General features: G+C 36.4%; 1 long non-coding RNA gene across 9 annotated transcripts in view; it reads left to right on the top strand.

Moving 5' to 3' along the window:
- The first annotated feature begins 232 nt into the window (after nt 1–232).
- LOC104871329 overlaps nt 233–23328 on the top strand; it is a 114124-nt gene continuing 91028 nt past the window's right edge. For 2 of the 9 annotated variants that reach the window (XR_004518622.1, XR_782836.2), the window contains exon 1: nt 240–655. This is a non-coding gene — a long non-coding RNA (uncharacterized LOC104871329). Of the gene's footprint in view, nt 656–16083; nt 16151–23328 lie in introns of those variants that run through there. The other 7 variants (XR_004518616.1, XR_004518623.1, XR_002025789.2 and 4 more) reach the window with 6 other exon arrangements.

A 23328-nucleotide genomic window follows, 5' to 3' on the forward strand; every position in this document is an offset into this window, starting at 1 on the left:
CGGCGGCACAGTTCATGCCCCGGGGTTAGCACTGCAAAGCTCTCGGGATTGCGGCTCGGCCCCCGCTCAGCTGTGCAGGCTTCAAAAGCCCACAGTCCAAGGAAACCGCTTCAGCGAGCCTCCCCGTTAACCCACTGGTCCCTGCCGCTCTGCGGGCTGGGGCGATGGGACGGCTTGCCCCGTCTTGGGCAGCCAGTCTTTCACAGGTATTGGGCCGGAAGGGGTAGGAAGCAAGGCCTGGGCCTCGGCTGGAGAACGTTGAACCCGATTTTCTGTTTTAATGTTTTAAGAAGCTTGGAAAACCGGCGAGAGTTAACTTAGGGGCCTTCGGGTGTTTTTGTTTATTTAGTTATTTATTTTTATTGTTAAGCATCCGTCTATGTGGCTGGAGCAGCACAGCAAAGCTGTTACACCGTCCGTTTAAAACACTCGCACACACAGCCCCAAAATCTTGGGAGACCGTGTCTCAGGAATTTTCCCAGAGATTGCTTTATAATCTCAAGTTAGAGTTGGTACGGACAGCGCCACCAACACACTGAATAGTATCTTCCTTCACACGGGGATCGAGGACCGGAAATACCGTCACCTTTCAGCACTGATTGCCGGGAACTGGAGCTCCAGGTGTTGGCGCGGGAGGCCCTGCGAGTGTGAGCAGGTAACGTGGAGAAGGGTGACATTGTTAACAGAAAGCATCTAATTCACAATGACTTCATCTGATTGGAAGAAGGCTTTTTAAATCAATCCAGATTCACTAGCCTAAGCTCGGCCAGTTTATGAGTATGGAGCCCGACCGGAGTCTGCTTTCTTTCAGAGATGTCATCTTTGAGGTAATAGCATAGGTGAAATCATTTGGTTACACCATGGAAACTTTTATAGGGACTTCCTTGGGAATTTAATTCAGTGCTTCTTCATTTTATTAGGAACAGACTGACTCCAACTGGGCTCTTCCAGTTCAGAGGCAGGACTGCTTGAAGCAATTAGGTTCACCAATTAGCATAGTTTTACTGACCCCAGCAGCAGCACCGATCCTTAGATGATCCCTTCTTCAAAGTCAGGGAGAAGCGGCTGCAGCATGCTTCCCAGGCGTCCAGGCTGGGGGAATAAACAGTACACAATGCAAAGGGTTTTCTGATGATCCATGAGGCTTGGTTTTTAGCACTTCGGTGGATCTTTTGCCCCCTTATGGTGATGGATCCTGTAATACCACCTTACCTGACACTCACTTTAAACCTCTGTCCTTTGGTTGCATTTTGGCAGAACTGCTTCTAAAGTCAGTTTTCTCCCTTCTTGTCTGTCCTCCTGTGTGCTAATAATGATTCTATGGAAAATGTTAGGGTTCAGAGGGAATTCACTGATGGGCTCCCTGAAACCCTGACAGGTGACGGGGTAAGGGATCAAGCCCAAGTGTGTGTATCTCAGCATATGTGAGAAGAGATGAGAGAGTGCAGAGGGAAATATGTCATTTCTCTCAATTTTGAAGGGGCACCTGCAAGGTGGTGCTACAGTCCTTCTGTGTAAGTTCAGTCAGCTAGTGACTGGCATTGTTAGCAAAATGAAATGTCAGCCGAGGCCCAGTGAGGTGGAGTGTGCCTGTGACCACAGAAATCTGATGAGGCAAGAGGACCCCAAGTTCAGGTCCACCTTGGGCATGCAACTTAATGACTTAGCAACAACCTGTTCCAAAACCAAACAAGCAAGGAAAAGAAAAACTCACAAGTCTGGATCACAAAGCAGTCTAGGAAAGAATTTTTGCTCTCGCTACTGTTTTGGGTAGTAAAAGGATTAAATTTACATGGCTATTGTCCTTCTCTCTTCCCTAATATATACATATGTGTGTGTGTGTGTGTGTGTGTGTGTCTGTAAGATTTCACTAAATTAAATTGCTGACAGTTCATCAGTAGCAGCAACAATGTAATTCCCCTAACCTTATTAAATCAATAAATACTAGATTCATGCATTGAATTAAAAATGCATCAGCATGGCCAGGAATTGCGATCACATGGCCACAGACCTTGAAATCGAAGGTGTCATTCAGAAATTGGCTGGTTAGCATTTATTTAATCACTTCTTCTATTTCAGGTAGAGATGAAATATTTTGGGGTTTTCAGATTTCGGAGATCATTATGACAGTTTTTTTTTTGGTTTGTTTAGTTCTTAAACATCCTTTTACTAATTCCTCACATTTAACCCCCAAAATGATACATGCATTTAACAAAAGTAATACACCTTGACTTTATATTTCTTGTCATTACTATTAATCTAGGGAATATTCTTCTACTTAGAAAACCTTCCTCTAGTAAGTTGAACTCAGGTGCACACATCTCCACATAAGCATAAATGCTTTTATATAAGTATACATAAATATACTTGGAAAAATTACATATATTTAGGGTGAGTACTGTATATTGTTTATAAGTTGATTTTATTTTATTTTATTTTTTATTTTTTGGTACTGGAGATTGAACTCGGGTCCTTGAGCTTGTGAGGCAGGCAGTGGAACTACTAAGCTAAATCCCTGGTCCTTAGAAGTTTATTGAAAAAAACACATTTAATTTATCTTTTAGCACTGTCAGCTATATCATAAAGCAAAGACTTAGTTATCATATGAAAACAAGCTGTTTATAAATGGACCTGCTGGTTGGGATTCACAGCACAAGAGATGAAATTTAAAAATTCAAGTCTTTAAACTTAACACAGTATCTAGGACATTACATATATCTCAAGTGTTACATTGTGTGTGTGTGTGTGTGTGTGTGTGTGTGTGTGTGTGTGTATAAACTCCTCAAATATAGTTTACCAGGAGTTGATTAGTTAAGATGTATGTTAGAGGTGAATTTATATTTAGCTTCCACTGAAAACAAGGAACATGTATAATACCTGAAAGTTGAATTAAAAAAGTGATATTACTCTACCCAAATATTTGACCATGCTAATCAATGATGCTAATTATTTAAAAAATTCATTCCCTATTGATGTCTGCCAGCATATATTGTACTGGATTCTCAAGATATAGTCATTGGCCCTTGGGTTCACCACACTGTGGAAGAAAAATCTTTATTTGACGAAATAGGCAATCAACTGAAATCTATCCGCTTTAAATAAACTGATTCTTCAGTACATCCCCAGTGTTGGTGTAAGTTGTTGTCTGTGATGTCCCCCAGGGCTCTTTCCGCTGCTCTCTGATTTGGTATATAAAAGCAGCTCTGAATGATGGATTACGGTGTCATTGCAGCCAAGGAAGGATTAATTTGTTTCATTGATTTCTCTTTAGGCAGATTGCCAGAATTTGCTGCTTCCCACCTTTCTTCAAGACTTCTACAAGTAATAGACAGTAATGGCCTAAGACAAATCAGCTCCTTCTTGTACAAGTAAAATCAGGGAACTTAGAGTCCTAGGAAAGCTATGGCAAACTTTTTATTTGCATACTGGGGAGAGCAATTACTAAGCTTCTTATTTTGACTCAGGAATATTTTGAATGGAAATATTTCTGAAATTGGCATTATATAAAACAATATGCTAGTAGATTGTAAGTAAATATTTATAATGTTTGTCTCATAAAAACATTTCCTAATTTGCAGAGGATTCTGTTTAACGAGGGGGAAAATGTGAAATTATGTGATCGAAAAAATCCTTTCCTTTTTATGACAAATTTTGGAGTCACACAATATGTTCACACAACTTTATCAATTTATCCATAAGTATTTATAGGAGCATTTGACTCAAATAATTTTTGGAAACTTTGGACAGTGACCAGGAGTGTCAAAACATAAAAATATGAACAATTTCTTTAAAAAGTATCATCTCCTCATAAGAGAAAAAATTTTTTTTCAGTATTGGGGGTTGAACTCAGAACTTTGTACTTGCCAGGTAGATGCGGCACCACTGAGCTACATCTCCAGACTGTATTAGAAATTATATTTTGTCTATTTTTTTGTCTAGGAATTTAATGTAATGTGAATAAAACTATCAGATATATATACACATTTGTGTGTGTGTGTGTGTGTGTGTGTGTGTGTGTGCACTAGGGATTGAACCCAGGGCCTTGTGCATGCCAGGTAAGCACTGTACATAGCACTCTGCTCCCAAACCCCACCTGTATAATGTTTCAACATATATAGGTAATCATTGCTGTACTTTTGGAAAATATATATTTTGAATTTTTTATTAATATACAGTTGTTATGAGTAGCATTTTATTTTTTCTCATTGAGTTTATTGGTACATTTTAGGTATACAGTACAATTACATTCATCATTGGGATCTTGTATGAGTAGCCTTTTAAATAAGTCTTTTAGAGTTGCTATGTTTATTCCCTTTAATATTTTATTAAAAATTATTTGGGCAGAAAGTAAAGACTATTTTTGAAGATTCTTTATATTGTTTGCCTAATTGTTTTCCAGAAAGGTTTTACCAATACATAGTGGTACTTTAAACAATTTCTCTGTAGAGGCAGCATTCTAATTTATGTTGCTGGAGCAAAGAAAACAGAACAACACTCTTTTCCTTGTGTTCTGGAAGCACCAGTAGCATTTTGCATATACTTAGTCTCTCAGAAGTATTTTCCCAAACTGCAGATGTGACATAGACTGGTTATACAAATCTACTTGTTTCCCTTCTGTAGTGCTGAAAATTATATTGATTTAATGATCTCAAGTTATACTTTTTATGCAATTAGTTGTGTAGTAAAAACTAATATTGTCACGTGCTAATGTCTTTTTTTTTCTCTCTATTGTGCTCTGGTAGTCGTCCATGCATGCAATATCAGCAAGTTTGTGCTTTTCCTGTGCTTTGCTGAAAGGAAAAAGGAACATCTGTTTCCATTCTATATCTGCATCATAATGATAACAATTAAATAGCTATTATGGTAGTATACAGTAAATATATTTTGCTGAATGACCTATATTTTTTTTGTTGTAAAATTTTGGAGATATCAGAAATGCTTAGTTTTTACAGGTAGATTCACTGTAGAGGTTTAAAAAGGCCTTTGCCTACTTTAGTAAATTATTGCAGTTCTTATTTGTCTCCATAAAAACAAACAACATGATGATTAAACACTAGGCTTTCAAATGTGATTCTTGAATGTATTTCTCTTAGGCATACGTCTAGAGGACGGATTATGAGGTGTCACTCTCAATATTCTGAAGTGAGTTTATCATGCTATTAAGCACACGGTTTATTGTGTTTCATACCATTTGTGTAGTTTTTATATTTTCAGAACTGGAAGGTTGGAAATAGTTAAAGCATGTTTCATTTTTTCCCTTAAATTAGAGGGACATAGTGATATTTATCTTTTTTTTTAATGTGCTGCTGAAGATCAGACCCAGTGTCTTGCACATGCTGAGCACACACTTCACTACTGGGATTCTCCCCCGGCCCCGATGTTCACCTTTGAAGCTTAGCAGGAGAATGTCCGAGAACACACTCAACTTTTTTCATGGACCTTTAAAATTCCAGGGAAATATTTTTATTTATTTTAGCTTTTGCTTAAAGATGTTTTGGTAGTTTATTAGAAAACTGATTAGGAAGTTTATATGTATTACAAAATGATTATATATATGTATTACAGACACACCCATGTATCCCAAACCCAGATGTTTGAAAAAGAAAATGTTCCCAATAAAACTGAAATCCTTCCTGATGGCTTCTTGAAGAAATAACCATCATCCTAAATTTGACGTTTGTCATGCATTTTGCCTTTTAGGTCATTTATAAAAATATAGCCTAAAAGTTGACCTAAATGACTCGTCTTTTAAAATAAGTGAGTTTTAAAATGTCAGCCATGGATGCTGTCAGAATCCTTCTAGTCTAATCACCTAAACCCAGGCCCGGTTTTCTGCTTTCCTCTGCTCAGCAAAGTTAGTCTTGGATTAACTTAACCAGGACCATGTAGTGAGTCACAGAACTGAGAAGAAAGCCCAGGTCTACAGACATCAGGAATTATTTTCTTCACTCCACATTGCCTGTCACATTTGAGGATTTAGAGTGCGTGTGTGTGTGTGTGTGTGTGTGTGTGTGTGTGTGTGTGACATCCAGGGCTTACATGCTAGGCAAGTGCCCTACCACTGACTGTGTTATACTCCAATCCGGCGATTGTTCTTAGGGAGAAACAGAATCAGAGTAAGGGAGGGGAGAATGAAGGGTGAGAGAAGTAAAAAGAAAGAGATATTTTTCTCTCAGAACACTTTTTTTTTTCCCCTGAGGGGAAAACAGTGAATCCACGTCAGCCTGGAAGCCCCTTTATAGGATGAGAAGCCAGCATGTTCCCTGGAGTCTGTGAATCCATTCTGTAATTTTTGGACTTTCCTGGATAGAATGATGATGTGGGTATAATGCGGCTTTCACTAGGCTCTTTACCTTACAGTTAATTTTCTGACCTCCTTAAGGTAGCCAGACCAAGAATGTAGGGAAGGGGAAAAACATAACTGTCTCTTTTACATGCACACATGTCGAATTTTTGACAGTTGGAATTCATTGAATTACCTTTTCCTTTTTTATGTAGTCCATGCGATGTTGACATTGCTAATGACTTTCTATTTGAAAATTAGCTTCTTTTCTTTTCTTTTTTTTTTTCTGAAGCAGTCAGCTTACCAGAGTACTAACTAAAGGGAAAATAGCACAAATAGAATAATGTGGAAACAAGTTTTAAAAACCTCTATGGAGCAAAACCTCATTCTAAAAATGGCAGTTTTAGGATTACATGCATGTACTTTTTCTTTCAGGTTTTTACTCTAACAAATTTAATTCATTCTTGGTTGAGATGACTAAAGCCTGAGTCATAATATTCACAGGATGCCATGCTCTCTTAAGAAAAAATAGCAGCAAAGCTGAGGGTTGGAGGTATAGATCTTACTGTAAAGACATCCTTTCCCAAATCTATTACTGGATTAATAAGTTGTTTTTTGCTTCTATGAAAACACAGATTTGGAAACTTATAATACTAGTAATTATATTCTTTAGGGTGGATGAAACTACTAATGCTAACTTTCTTAATTGTAGAAATATTATCAAGACACTTGTATTTTAATCAGCAAGTCAAATAGCATATTTCCTTTGAATATAGTGGGACAAATTATTTTATGGTTTCCACAGATCCTAGTAAGAAATCCCCCAGCATATCAGATTGGTAAGGGGTGATCTAATGTAATGTAATATCAGAATTTAGTATCCATTTTATTAAGGGATTAATTATTTTGATCACATTTACTAAATATTATTTCTTTCATTTCTATCTGGGAAGGCTTTTGTTAGGGGAGTGTGTGTGAGAATGTTTTAAAAGGCAATTGTTGGTGGATTGGGGATTTAGCTCAGTGGTTCTGCTGCCTGCCTTGTAAGCACAAGGTCTAGAGTTCAATCCCCAGTACCGGGGGTGGGGGGAAGCAATTGTTTGTTTAATTGTAAACTTTGATGAACATCTGTTGTATAAGGAATTTTCTACACTGATTAAAATTTCTCGTGTTGCTTCAACAGGTAGATGGAACCTCAAGAAAAAAATATAGCTCCAATTTTATAGGAGCTTAGATATTGGTACTGTTTCTACTTAGTTCTCAGCGATTTCATTTTAATCCAAGTTGAGCAATTTTCAAAACCAGCATGGGTTGTAAGTTTTCTATGGAGACAATCAATATAGAATTTGTAGATATGAACTCAGATTGTCTTTGAACAAAAGAGGTAGAATTTTCTTCAGCCAAGGTTACATTTGCATATTATAAACATTTCCTCATGTCTTGCATTTAATTCTGAGCTCGTTAAGATTTTTTTTCCATTTTTTAATTCTTAGGAAAATCACATTAATTTTATCTTAGGGTTCTTAAGATGCCTGTCAACACATATTTATTGAATTTTTGTCATATTCAAATATGGAGTAGAGAAAGGGATAATTCTTACACTCAGAAGAATAACAATTGATATGGTCTTTTACCAAAATTTAATAGATTATGTTTTCATAATATATTCTTGTAATTTTTGTTATAAGAGCTCAACATATGGAGATTTTAAGGGAAAAAGAAAATACGTTTAGTTTTCCCTTGCTGTTTACCTTTTGAAAAAAATTCTTGGAATTATAATTTGGAGATCACCACAATTCTAATATTATTAATATGTATTTTGAGTGAGTATGGCATTTGCTTACTTCAGGTCAGTTTTAAGAAATAAGATCTTAGAATTTTTCTCCATACTCTAAAGTATTTTGTTTAAATTACATATGTCAATTTCTCTCTGCAAATAAAAAATTGTTAGCTGAGGTAGGAAGATGGTTAAATTGAGCCCAACCTGGGCAATTTAGCAGTTTAGAGAGACCATGTCTCCCCCCACCTAAAAAAACAAAACAAAGCAAAACAAAAAAAGCTGGGTATATGGCTCAAGGCCCTAGGTTCAATTCTGGTACAGCCAAGAAAAGAAAAAAAAGTTACATAAGAGTATTCTCTTAAAAGAGGCTTTGTGTTGCTTAATTTAGCTAGAAGCATGTTCATTTTTGTAAAATTCAAATAACAAAGCCTGGATTAAAGTTAGGAACTGTACCAAATATGAAGGCAAAACATGTTGTATAGATATTTAAAAGCCTTACATTTGGTCTTGATGTTAATATTGAACTTATTATAGCACTGAGTATGGTTTTGTACTCATCAAAGTTTGTAAATGATGCCAAGATAATTACTATTTAGCTCTCTCACAATAAGTCAGTTGTTGGTTTACTTTCCAACTGACTTGACCAGTGCAAATAACTGTTTTAGATAAAACAATATTTTCTCTGTAAAAGTTTTTCTTGAATTGATTATGAATTTTTTCTTATTTTTAATATGTAAATACAGGCATAAGTTTCAGTTTTTAAGTATTGCAACTGTTAACAAAAGAATAAAGGGTTTACATTGATATGATAAGTTCTTTTGAATTTTGGTGATCTATTACGTTTTGCATTATTTAGCTATTTCTCAAAAGAAGTATTTGAATTCCAAAGCAGTTCTTCTACAATTTATTATTGCTATTGCTGCTGCTGCTGTTATTTGCAGGGCTAGGGACTGAACCCTGGTCCTTGCGCATGCTAGGTAAATGCTTTATTGCTGAGCTGAACACCCAGCCCTAATTTTTTAATTTTTTGAGAGAAATGTTTTATAAGATTTGTATTTATAAAGAGGAACACATGTTGATAATGCCTGTAGCAGGTTCCTGTGGATTTATCCGTACTTCTAGAGTTACCCTTGATGCCACTCTAAGTTATAAAGGAAGTGTTTTGAGCTGGCCAAGGGACAGATCTGAGGGAAGATGGGAGTGCTGCACTGGAATTTTGAAGCCATGTTCCAAATGATGACCGTGACAAAGCCCAAGGCCACTATGGTTGTATTTGTATTTAGTTCTAAGATAAAGTTCAAATATATTTTGAGTTCTGACATATAATTTTAAAATTCTGAAACTCTTGCATTTTCTTGTAAGGAATTAGCTGAGGGCAAGATTTTTATATACAGTATGTATGATCAAGACTTTTGATCTTACATAAGCTTGCCTAATTATTTTTCCTATCCAAGAGAAGTATAAAACCCTTACCTTGTGAATTTTTCTTTCATATACATAGTGAAGCCCTATTTTGATTGTGATTTGTGAATCATATTTTATGTATTAGTCAATCTATTACCATAAAAGGCTAAAATTCCCATCTTACTAATGAAGAGTTTGAAGCTCAACTATGGTTAAGTAATTTGCTCAAGCCATGTAGCTAGCGAGTGACAGAGCATGGTTCCTACTGAACTATGACACTCTGGAGTCCCTTCTTGGCCTATGCTGCGATGGTTTTTCCTTGCCAAGGAACTCATTATGCTATCTTTTAAAATAGGTAAACCCTATCCTCACAGGTACAAAGAGTGCATAAAACAGCTCCCTTGTAAAGCAAAAAAACAGTTGTATAACTTTATGTCGTTTTTACATCCTAGTATATATAGAATGATAACATCTTCCAGCGTTTGCTTATGTGATGTGTGTATCAATGGTATTACGTACAATGAAGGAAAAATCATGTCTATGCAATTGAGTTCTTGGCACCAGTTTGGCTTAGTTATTAAATAGCACAAGTGAAATCAGATTGAAAAATGATATAGAAAGACATTTTTAAATTCCTAGTCTTAGTTCAGGTTATTTTTATTTTTAGTGACTTTTCAGGAGGGAAAACAAGGTATCTGTTAGCAGCTGTGTTATTTTTCTAGGGCTGTGATAACAAAATATTGCAAACCGGGTGGCTTCTTAAACAACAGAAATTTATTATACCGCAGTTTAGAGGCCACCAATCCAACATCGAAGTGTCCGAGGGTTGGCTTCCTCTCAGGGGTGTGAAGGAGAATCTGTGTCCAGCTTTCCCTGCTTATGAGTTCGCCTGTCGCTCTGCATTAGTGTCCACCTTAGTGACTTCATCTTAACTTGGTGTTTGATCCTACCCCAGGCATGGTTCCATTCACAGGAACTAGAGTTGGGGCATCAGCATTTTTTGGGGGAATGCAATTCAATCTACAACAAAAGGCACTTTTTCGGAGCTAGCATCCTTGAAATCTCTTTAGTGGTGGCTACACATGTAAATTTGAAGTTTATCAGCACTTTGGTATAATTGTATGAATGTCTGTCCATATATAAGTCGCATGTGAATATGTATTTTAGAATAGAACTGATTTTGTACTTGTTTATTCTTTAGAAAAGTTGTAGGTTGAACAAACTGGGTAACCATGGGGAATAGTTTTTAATAAATTAAGTATGATTAAATATCAAAATATGTGGGATAGGTAAGTTCATTGTAGCTGGTGGCACAATGAAGTTGGGATTTCCATAGGCATTCGGGGCAAGAAGATGCTGTCAGGGAGGGAAGGTGGAACACGGTTAAGGTCCTGATATAGGACTAATTATGCTGTGCCTGTTTTGTGGTGGTAAAGTAAGGCTTTATGGCCAATTATGTTGTCAAGGACTTCTAGCTTGGGCCCTCTCATAGAGTTAAAGCCAGTTTTAACTATTAAACTTCAAGGCATTGCTGTAGGATTTATTTTTAATTTTATTTTCTAGATGTCTGGAAAATATCAAAAACAAGAAAAACATGACCCATGTCCCTGCTCCTCAGCGCTGGTCGTTATTACTACAGTATTTTGGCATCTTGGTATAATGCCTGTCAAGTTCCTGCTATGTTTTCCATTGAGTTTATTTCACATAAACAGTTTTATAAAATAAATTAAAACCCTTACTATTCTCCCCGTGTGCATCAGAGTTTGAAACCCACCGAGACACAGACCTGAGGGTTGCTGGTGATGAGTTGAGTCACTGCGTTTCCGTACAGTGTTAGGCCAGCTTTGTGCTGTGTGATTCCATCTTTTGCTTTTGCTCTTGTCCCCCAGCCACACTTTGGGGAGGCAGCCAAGATCTTTTTCATGACCACGTCATTACCCTGGCTTAACTCTTTTAGTAAGGAAAGAAGCCCAGCTTTTGTCATATCTGGCACCTCTGCAATCAATTTTTCTCATGTCCCTTTCTTTTCATCTTCTACTTTCCCCAAAACCGCTTGAAGTTTTCAGGATATTGTGTACCCCTTTGCATCTGCATAATTTTACATTTCTTTCCTCCAGTAAGAATTTCCTTTCTCTTCTTGTCACTTTCAGCAGTTACTCTTCCCACGCCATACCCAGGTCTTTACACCAAGCTACATCCCTAGTCCCTCTTTTACTTTTTCTGTTGAGACAAGGTCTTGCTCTGTTGCCCATGCTGGGTTCAAGCTTAAGCCCTCCTGCCTCAGCTTCCGAGAGATTTGGGATTACAGGCATGCACCACAGCCAGCTTTATTCTTTGGCACTTATCCAAAACAGCATATTCTAAGCCATATTTTCTTTCCTTTAAGTATATGTAGCACTTTCTATAAAACTTGCTATAGAACTGATTGCAGGACATATCAAAGTTTTCATCTCTTTCTTTCTTACTGGACTGCCATTTAAGCGTGTTGCTAGGCATCCTAGACGTTGGAAATCAAAATGAAGAGGAACTTTTATAGCCTAGGGAAGGTCTTGTAGACTTAGTAAGTGGGTGGGCAAAGGTGGTAGGGAACGCATATGACGAAGTGCTATTATGGGAATATACCGGAATGACCCCTCAGAGTGGAATCATGACTGGCAGCGTTTGTACAGTGCTTCAAAATTAGCCACGCGTGTTTGTTTACAGGTGGTGGTAGACCTGAGTCACAGCTGGTAGCCCGTGTTCTCAGGAGTTCTGTTGAAATCTGCTGATCTCTGTATGCAGGAGGGGCCTCAGAGATTCACCTTGGTAACACCTGTCATCCTTGGTATGAGGTGGTCCTTTTCCACTCATCCTTCCGGTTCTAGCACAGCAGCTGGGCTAGAATTTAGCGGTTTGTTTTTACAAGTAAAGCTGGAGAATGGAAAGAAAAATGTTTCAATAATTTCAATACTGTGACTGACTGGCGCTTGTGTGTTATGCCTTGTTATTTTTATACCTCTTCATGGAAACTTCAAATAATTCTTTGCTTATTATAGGGACTTAGCATTGTGATTGTGCTTGAATTTTATCCAGTCATTAACTGCTTCTACTGATTTTTAACAGTTTTCACCTAATTTCTTATTCTCTTAAATAATAAAGAGGCTCCTAACATTAATTTTGCTGATAAACAATGTGTTTCAGTAATATTTAATTGGCTCCTTAACTTCCATGAAAGAGATTCAACAAGAAATAAATAAAATTCCATAGCAACAATGAGTAGAAAGATTTTATCACAAAATCTGTGTTTTAACAAGAATGTACACTGTAGCTAGTAATGGAAGTATTTTTTCTTCATATAAAGTAGGAGTATTTTTCAGAATTCTGGGAAATGTCAAAGTAATTTTGGCTGTAGTCATACTGCATTCAATGCTATTGAGAATATTGCTAACATTAACAAAAATATTCTGTAATTTCCTCAGTTATTGCTACTGGTGATGAGGGATAGAAACTTGGCAAACTTTCACGCTTTGAGCATTATCATTATGCACTTCTGATTTCACATGTCAGAAACAATCTTTATTTTTGTTAAGACAGCTGAGAACATTTTTAGTTAGGGGTAAAGGTCAGGCTCTGATTACTTGCATATCAGTGATATAGAGAATATAATGAATGTATGCGAGTAAGAACATAGAACTTTTAATATAAGTGTTACACAGTGTTTGCATGTTTTTGTTTTTTATTTTCATGTTTTAAATTTAACAAGCATACAGTTATTTGGGGCCAAAGACAGGTTTTATATCTGTATTGATTATTTTATTTTGTCATTTTCTCTGACCACTGGTAATACTTATCCTGCAGATGTAAGCTATTGTTCACCAGGGAGCTTTGGCAAGAGAATTGGCTGGATCCACAAGTCTGTCTTCACTGTAGAAAAACAATGTGAAGCCCATTTTACTGATGGTAAAGTCAATGCCATCTTCATACATGACTGATGTATTACTATTTTGTGTTTGTAGTGCTATGAGACAACAGTTTGGTTTAAATTCTGTTTTATGAGACATGACTGAGATGTTGAACTATGAGGTTTCACTGTTAGATTCTAAAGAATAGCACGGAAATCAGCCTAACAATGAAAAAGAGTGGAAGTAGTGATTTGTTGTTTTTGAATATACTTAAAAGCAGGCATTTTTTTGGAGATGGGGGTCTCACTATGGTGCCCAGATTGGTCTCAAACTCCTGAGCTCCAGCAATTTTCCTGCCTCAGCCTCCTGAGTAACTGGGAATACAGGTGTGTGCCACCGACCAAGCTAAGAGTTGTTCCATATAACTCATGCTAACTAACTGATAATTCGTGACACTTATTCGAATGAATATCGACTAGAAAAGAATCACAAATTAATTATATATATTGTGCATCTATTTCAGAATTTTCAGGTTAAGTGGAATATCATGCACAGCTTGCCTTCTATTCTCAAATAAAATCATTTGGTAATTCAGCTAGCATCCATCGGTAATGCTCGTCACAGGCTGCTGTTACAGAAATATAGTAGGTGACTCTATATGTTTAATAAGAGTCAGTAGTATATTTGCAGAGAAATTTGTAGTTCAGGTGAATTATTTAATAATCATAGCTTCATTTTGCTGTATTAATTACATTTGTGATTTGACTAAGTCTTTCCTACTTAATCAATGTATGTGTGTGTGTGTGTGTGTGTGTGTGTGTGTGTAATGGTAACTTGATACACGTCCTGATGTTACTTTTGTCCTCTTTATTCTAGTTGCTTTCACTTGATTCCTCATAATTCTCAGATTACAGAGTAAATTCTCTTTACAACCTTGCTTTGCTAGTGTTCTTTTTTTCTTTCAAACATAAATTTTACTGTGTATGTTCAGGTTTACACTATAATATTATGGGGTTCATATAGATAATAAAACGTTTACTATAGTCAAGTAGATTAGCATATATATGCAGTCACAAAATTACTTTTTTGTTACAAGGATAGCTAAGATCTATTTATATAACATAAATCTGAAACACAACACACTTTTATTACATATAGTCTTCGTGCTGTACTCTGGGTCTCTGCACTTGTTCATCCTATATATCTCTATATATCTGCAACATTACATCCCATGGCACCTTTCTGTTCCCTTTCCCCAACACCGCATCCTAGTCTTATTCTCTAACTCTGTATATTTGACATTAAAAAAAAATTCCACATGTATGTGAGATCATGCGCTATTTTCTTTGGGTCTGCATTTTGGCTATCGTGAACAATAATGTAATGCTCATGGGATTATAGGTTTCTTTATGAGGTGGTGGTTTCATTGACTTTGGGTATATACCCAGGAGGAGGTTTTCTGAATTACAGATAGCTCTTTCAAATTGCTTTAGAAGGTTCAACACTGTTTTCCATAATGATTATTAATTTCTTCATTTAAAAAATAGTTATCATCTTTTAGTTTTTTTCTTGGTGAGGTCAAAGATTGGTAGAACTGATGTTCACTGAAGTCCAACCTCCTTTTAGAGATGAAGATATAAGGGGTTAAAAAGTGGGCAGGGGAATGGGGAAAAAATAAGAACCAAGATGGATTATGTGAAGGTGCAAATTTCCAATGATGAGTGTCGTTATATTGTATTCCTTACATGTACAAATCAAATTAATTAAAACAAACAAAAAAGATGTACATGTAGATATTATATGATTATACCCAGCCCAACCATTTATACTAATGTTTCTGAAGAGGACATGAAGTAAAAAAGGAACAATATGGAGAAAGGTTTTGAAAAAAATATTTATTTGGAGAAAAGTTTGTAACTGAATAATTTTCTTTTCCTCACAGAAGGATTTCAGTATAATAATTACAAACATGCATGCTCCAAATACCAGCACACCCAACTTTACAAAACAAGCACTACTGTTCTTAAAAAATTAAATAAATATTGACAGAATTATAATGGGGGACCTCAATACCCCATTGTCACAAAATGTGTAAATCAGGTAGACAAAAAAATCAACTAAGAAGTATCAGAGTTGAACCAAACCTTTGACCAAATGGCCTTGAGAAACTCAAAATATAAATAAAGAGCAAAATAAAAGGTAGTGGGAAGTAATGAGACAGGTCCTTTGCAAAAGGGAGGGAGGCCAAGAGAAGGAGGGAGAGGAGAGGGAGGAGAAGGGAAGGCGATGAAAAATAATTCAGTTGTGTTATGTACAGGTCCCAACAACTCCCAAGGACTGTACTCATTATGCAATGGAAACATGTCCTACTAAAAAGTATCTCAGTATTCCTATAATAAGATAGGACTCTCCTATATTTGTAATTGTTAAGTATAACTTGATACACTTTTCAAAATATTGTTCCTTAAAAACATTATTTTTAGGTGATTTGACTCAGTATTATTATTATTGTCACTATCATTTTCCCAATGACTCTACTCCAAACCTTTTCAGTGGTACTAGGCTTTTGATATTTCCTTGATATTATAATGAAAGCAATCAGAAAATATTTAATGTATAACGCTGAGTTTATAGTACTAGCATAATTCTACTATATTATGGTAATAAAATTCTATTATTGAGTAATACTTGCTGAGTTTTATGCTAAGTACTATTTCTCATTCTGTCTTCACAGCTGTCATATAACATAGGAATCATTACCCAAAGTTTATAGATGAGGAAACTAAGACTTACTTACATAAGGTCAGTAGCTAACCCAGAATCCAAACTGAACTATGAATCTCGAAGCTCCTGCTTATATATGCCGTGTAAAGCTGCATGAAGTTTTGTTGCCCTCAGGGACCTTGTGCATTCTATGCAAGCACACTACCGCTGATCTACACTGCCGGCTCACTTGAAACGTTTTGTATGTGAGTACACATGGGCCGCTTCACTCTGGAAGGCTAGTCTAGCTAGTTCACAATGAATTTGTACCATAGCACTTGTGATTGTGGTATGCCAACAACATCCAAGCCAAAATACTTGCTTTTTTGACACTGTGTTGACATAACTTTTGAAGTCTTTTGTTGTATTAGGTACTACATGTATTGTTGTGTGTACACACACGCACGTGTCATCCATATGAGTTCTTTAAGTAGACTCTCGGTGCCTCTTTAGGAAATGTATCTTGAGTGTCTGCTCTACTCTTGAGTTAGTAGAATTGCTGTTTGATTCTTGTTTGCTGGAAGCTGAGATCTTGGTTCTAGGGTAGTATTTACATATAAACATTAAATATGATGTCTGAAATGGTACTATTAGTTGTCTAACAAAAATGTGAAACACTACTTTGACCATTGTTGAGGAAAGCGAAAATAATACATATTTTTACTTTTTAGAAGCCTATGTTTCTGTGATTTTTATATTCAAAATCCTTTGGTGATTTCCTCTGTTTATAGAATATGGATATTATTATGCTCAGTCTACACACAAAGTCTGCTGTTATTGGGCCATTGCACGCAGCTTCACACTTACTCTGGTAGCCTATATCAAAGACATTCCTTCCGTGTGAATTCCCTTTCAACCAAACGGTTTGTGGTCCTGCTACCATACTAAACTGTTTGGTACCTTTGTCCTCATTTATACATTCCTTCTGACCCGTTTGGTCTTTACTCTTTGCTGTCCTGGTAAGCACCAAGTTTTCATTTGAGAGTCAGCTTTGTGAATTCTTTGAAGCCTTTCTTGGCAACTGACCTCCATCACAATCCTCCCCAGTATACGAGTCCACTGCAGAACCCGTATCTTACTGCTTTTTTTTTTTTTTTATCAATATGCTTTTTTCTTACTAGTTTATAGTTACTTTAAGGGCAAATGCCCCTAGGGACGGTGGCACATGCCTGCAATCCCTGTACTCCAAGAGGCTGAGGTAGGAGAAGAGCAAGTCTAGCCCAGCTTGGGTGACTTAGTGACTTAGCAAGACCCTATCTCAAAATAAAACAGAAAAAGGGGCTGGGGATGTAGATCCGTGAAGAGGCCCTGGGTTAAATCCCCGGACTCCCTCCCAACGAAGTGTAAGTACGAAGGCTGCTTGTCTAATGCATTTTTGCGTTCCTAGTTTTGAGCATAATCCTTGGCTCCAGAGTGAGCACTTAATAAACACTTGCTGAATGAATGAGTGGTTAGCTTCTCTAGGCAAGAAAAGGTGATTTTGGCAGGTAGTGTGGGAGTGAGGTCAGGCGAACTCTGTGGTGGAGAACTCTTGTGCTGTGTGTGCAAAAGCATATCTCTCCCGCCTCTCACCCTGTTCGTGCTAGCTTCTTGCGTCAGTGTGAAGGGTGTGTTCAGAGTTTTGTTGCCTTGAACAGTCAGACATTTGCTATGTGAATTTTTTTCGCAGAATTTTGATAGTTGATTTTTTTCATAAATACTAGATTTCAATAACGAATATAATAGATCCTAACTTTTCCTTACTCCGGTGCTTTATAATCCATTTAATGTTGGGAAAAGATCCTTCAACATAAAAATTATAGAAAGGAAGTAAGTGGATGACCCTATCTGTTATCACATTGAAAGTTTTAGTAATTTTAAAACTAATTTTTATGCCATGCAATCCTGATCAAGGCTTTTTAGGATGAGTAGTTACTAGAATGACACATTTTTATATGGTTCAGTCTGTTTACATTTTGTAAAACACTTGTTTACCATATTAACCCTTTAGTAATATGCCACGCTTTAAGTTGGTTTTTATGTTTTGTCTGTTCATAGCTTACATAGGTTAAATGTGCCTTCACCATCAGATTACACTGTAGTTTCATCTGAGGAAAAACAATACGATGAAGATATTGAAAGGAAGGTTAAAGTTTCTGATATCAACTAGATTCTGTTAAATGACTGTTGTAGTTTACATGGAAATTACTTAAGATGGTACACTGAATTAAAATGAGCTATGTTGAATAGCATTTTGGCTAAATAATTTATATGATATGGGAAGAAAGTTTGATGATTAAAAGAAATAAAAATTTCCTTACTTAAGCTATAATTAGTAAGACTTAATTTTGTTGAAAGACATTACATACTCTAGTCATTAATTTTGTACATTCTTTAGCTTATTTAATAGTCAAAAAGTTCTAAGTAAATATGTGTGATATAATTTGTTCTGCTGAGAAACAGTGATAAAAATGGCAATAAAAGTCACATAATGAAATAAGAATACTAAAAAAAAAAGCCAAGGATTTTACTGTGGTCCATTACTCATTCAGTTTCTGGCAGCCTTTATGGTTACAAATCACTTGATTGACTGACTAGACGTTTTCAAAGTGAGTTATGAATCAGGTTCATTTTTCCTGGTTGATAGTTGGCACATGCTGTAACTCTTCCACTTTGAACAGTTGTGAGACTCTTGAACAGTTGTAAGAAAAATAATCAACGCTCTCTTTCAGGAAAACCAAGTTGCCTTTTCATAAAATGGAATGCAGTTGCTAACATTTTAACAACATGCTATCATTTCTGTCTTTTGATTTCAGTGTGGAATCCATAGTGATGACATTATTTTTCAGAGCAAAGAAAAATCTTTAGAATGAGTTTCTGTCAGGCATAGCACTTGCATTGATATCGGTTCTATGGGCTGCTTGAGAAGTTGAGGCTAGTGATTAAAAGAAGTCCTATTTTCTTTCCTTAGTATTAAAAATATATGGTGGAGGATTTGTATATTTTAAGAATGTTTTTCTCTAAAGAAAATATAGTTTTCCTAAATGTCTTATTTATAATGAGGTCCAGATGTTACAAACTTAAAAATGAGGACCATTCTAATGGCTCCTAGTAGGAGGGATCTCCTTTTTGGGTAGAGAAAAGGATCCATAGTGACTCAAATATTGAGTCTTTCTATTTGTGAAACTGGATCACAGGACCACCTTTGTTTTCAAATGTGTCCTATTCTCTTTTGGATGAATACAGTTTCTCCATGTGCCACTGTAACTGAGTGACAGAAAGTTCTTTTAGAGCAATTGTATTTTCTTTAATCTTATCCACCCAAGCAACTGAAAACAAAATAGATGCATACGCTCTAAATTATTAACAAATTTTGGGGCTCTGGGTGTAACTCAGTGGTATGGTACTAACTAATTCATATTTGAGAACCTGGATTCAATAACTAGCAGCAGCAACACCACCACCGCCAACAAACACACCCATCTCCTCACCCCCCCCACAAAACACCCAAAACCCCCCAAAACAAAGAAAGACAAGAAACACTTTTTGTGTGTGTGTTGTAGTTAAGAATTTTTTTTATTAAGTTAGAGAATTTTGCCTGTGTTTTGTTTTAAAATTTTTGTTGTTTTAAGTCTTTGACCCATTCTGTGTTAATTTTTTTTCATTAAGTTTATTGGTACATTTTAGGCGTACAATATGATGGTATTCATCATTGGGAATTTGTAGCTTTATATAATCTATATTGGTTCTTATTTTTTCCCCATTCCCCTGCCCTCCCTTCAACCATTCCATCCCTTCCAATTTGCAAAGTTTTTTTCCATTTTTTCCTTTTCTCATATTTTTTCCTTTCCTTTATTTCCTTTCCCTACTCTTCCCACTTCCTCCTCCCCTTTAGACCTTTTCTTCCTGTTTCACATTGTCTCTTACACATTTTGATTCTTATTTGCACTTTCAGTTTCTTACACAGGAGAAACTACTTGGTATTTACATGTGTGTCCTATTTATGTTACTTAAGCATATGGCCTCAATTGTATCCATTTAGCTATAAATGACTCTAGTTTCCCATTCTTTATGGCTGAGTAGTACTCCATTTTGTTTAAAAAAAACCCACACTTTTAGCCAGCTTCCACTTGATGGATAACTGGGCCATTTCCAAGATTTAGCTATTACAAACTGTGCCGTTATAAACATGGATAAGCATGTATCGCTGTGGTATGAATCTTTTAATTCTTTTGGAAAGATACCCATCAGGGGAATAGCTGGGTCAAATGGGACCTCTAACCATAGTTGTTTGAGGTATCTCCATATTGGTCACCACAGTGGTTGCACCAGTCTGCACTCCTACCAACAATGCAGAAGGGTTCCTTTCTCCCTATAGCCTGGCCAACATTTGTTATTGGTTCATTTCTTGATAGGAGACATTGATTCTGGAGTGAGATGAAATCTCAGTGTTGTTTTCATCTGCGTCTCTCAAATGACCAGTGATACTGAACATTTTTTTGTATGTTTATTTGCTCCTTTTCTTTGTCTCAGAAATGTCTGTTCATTTCAGATGCCCATTTTATTTTTCAGCTTTAATTGAGTTTATTGGTACATTTTAGGGATACAGTACAGTTACATTCATTGTTGGGATCTTGTACCTCTACATGACAAGTCTTGATTCTCATTTTTTTCCCCTTACCCCTGCCCTCCCTTCACCCCCTCCTCCCCTCCCCATCTACAAACACTTTATTTTCATCTTTTCATTATCTCACATTTTTTTCTTTTCCCTTATTACCCTTCCCCTACCCATCCCACCTTCCCTACACCTTTAGCTCCTTTCTTCTCATTTCTAAATGTCAGATGCCCATTTTTTGATTGGGTGTTTATATTTGGGGATCTGATTTTTTTAAAATTTCTTTATATATACTGGATAGTAAACCTTTGTCTGAGGAGCATCTGGTAAAGTTTTGTTCCCACATTGTAGGTTGTCTCTTAGCTCTGTTGGTAATTTCTCTTGCAGGGCAGGAGGTTTTTAATAGGATGAGATCCCAGTCGTTGCTTCTCTGCTAGTTCCTGTGCTACTGAGGTTTTGTTCATAAAGTCTTTTCCTATGTCAATGTTTTCAAGAGTTCTACCTAGCCTATCTTCCCGCAAGTTTAGTGCTTTTGTTTTAAAATTTAGATCTTTGATCCACTTCGATTTTAGTTTAGTGCATAGTGAAAGATATGGGTCTAATTTTAATCTGTGGTAGGTTGAAATCCAATGTGAAATAAAGGTCTACCTTAATCTTCAGGCAGGTGGCTGTCCAATTTTCTTTTTATTGAGTTTATTAGTACATTCTAGGTATATATTACAGTTACATTCATCACTGGGATCTTGTACCTTTACATGACAGGTCTTGGTTCTCATTTTTTCCCCTTGTCCCTGCCCTCCCTTCACCCCCTCCTCCCCTCCCCATTTACTAACACTTTATTTCCATTTTTTTCATTTTCTCATATTTTTTCTTTTCCCTTCTTCCCTTTCCCCTACCTTTCCCACTTTCCCTACACCTTTAGCCCTTTTCTTCCTATTTCACATTGTTAATTATCTCATTATAATCTTGTGTACTATTATAGTTTTTCACACCAGAGAGACTATTCGGTATTTACATGTGCGACTTATTTATTTCACTTAGGAGTATATCATCAAAATGTATCCATTTTCATATGAATGACTCTAATTTCTCATTCTTTATGGCTGAGTAGTCTTCCGTTTTATAGAAAAACCACATCTCCTTTATCCAGTTTCCAACTGATGGACAAATGGGCTATATATATTTTATAATATAATATATTATATGGGCTATAATATTTTAGCTATTACAAACTGTGCTGCTGTAAATATAGGTGTGCATATGTCACTGTGATACGATTCTTTTAATTCCTTTGGAAAGATACCCAGAAGAGCTATGGCTGGGTCAAAAGGAACCTCTAGTCCCAGCTTTCTGTGGTATCTCCATATCGATATCCATAGTGGAAATCTGCACTAGTCGGCACTCCCACCGACAATGGAGAGGGGTTCCTTTCTCCCACAACCCCGCCAACATTTGTTATTGGTTGATTTCTTGATAGCAGCCATTCTTTGTGGGGTGAGGTGGAATCTCAGTGTTGTTTTCATCTGCATCTCTCAAATGACCAGTGACGTGCAGCATTTTTTCATATATTTACTTGCTGCTTTTACTTCTTTGTCTGAGATATGTCTGTTCATTTCAGATGCCGATTCTTGAATTGGGTCTTTATATTTTGAGGGGCTGATTGTTTTGAGTTCTTTATATATTCTAGATAAGAGTCCTTTGTCTGAGGAGCAGCTGGGAAATTTTTTTTCCCACATTGTAGGTTGTCTTGTAGTTCTGTTGATGGTTTCTTTTGCAGTGCAGAAGCTTCTTAATAAGATGAGATCCCAATTGTTGATTCTTTCTGCTAGTTCCTCTGCTACTGCGGATTTGTTCATAAAATCTTTTCCTATACCATTGTCTTCAAGAGTTCTGCCTAACTTATCTTCCAGCAAATTTAGTGACTCTTTTTAATATTTATATCTTTAATCCACTTGGATTTTCATTTAGTGCATGGTGAGAGATAAAGTTCTACTTTGAATCTTTAGCAGGTTGAGATCCAGTTTTTCCAACACCATTTATTAAAGAGGCTATCTTTCCTCCACTGAGGATGGTCAGCTCCTTTGTCAAAGATGAGGTAGCTGATTACATCTGCAGTTGTTTTTGTGTCTTCCAGTCTGTTCCACTGATCCTCAGGCCTATTTCTTTGCCATTACCATGCTGTTTTTATCACAGTGGCTTTGTAGTATAGTTTCAAATGGGGAATTGTTATACCCTCTGCCATGAGTTTGTTGCCTAGGATGGCTTTTGCTATTCTAGGTCTCTTATGGTTCCAAATGAATTTTTGGATTCTTTTGTCCAATTTTCTTAGAAGCATTTATTAGAAGCCTATCTTTCCTCTGGTGAATTTCCTCAGTAACTTAGTGAAAGTGAGCTGATCCTGGTGTAAGGGTTTATTTCTGGACTTGCAGTTGTATTTCAGTAATCTGTATAGCTTTATGCCAATACTTCATTGTATGTATAACTGCAGCTTTATATAAGTTTTGAGGTTGGGATGTGTAAGTTTGAAATTGGGAAACAATATATTTTGTTACTTTTTAAAAAATCATTTTGTCATTTTAGATCTTTTTCAAAATTTCATAGAAATTTTGGTATCATCTTGTCA

This window comes from Fukomys damarensis, unplaced genomic scaffold (assembly GCF_012274545.1).
Source record: "Fukomys damarensis isolate Sample0158 unplaced genomic scaffold, DMR_v1.0_HiC HiC_scaffold_3, whole genome shotgun sequence".
In the NCBI taxonomy this organism is placed as follows: Eukaryota; Metazoa; Chordata; class Mammalia; order Rodentia; family Bathyergidae; genus Fukomys; species Fukomys damarensis.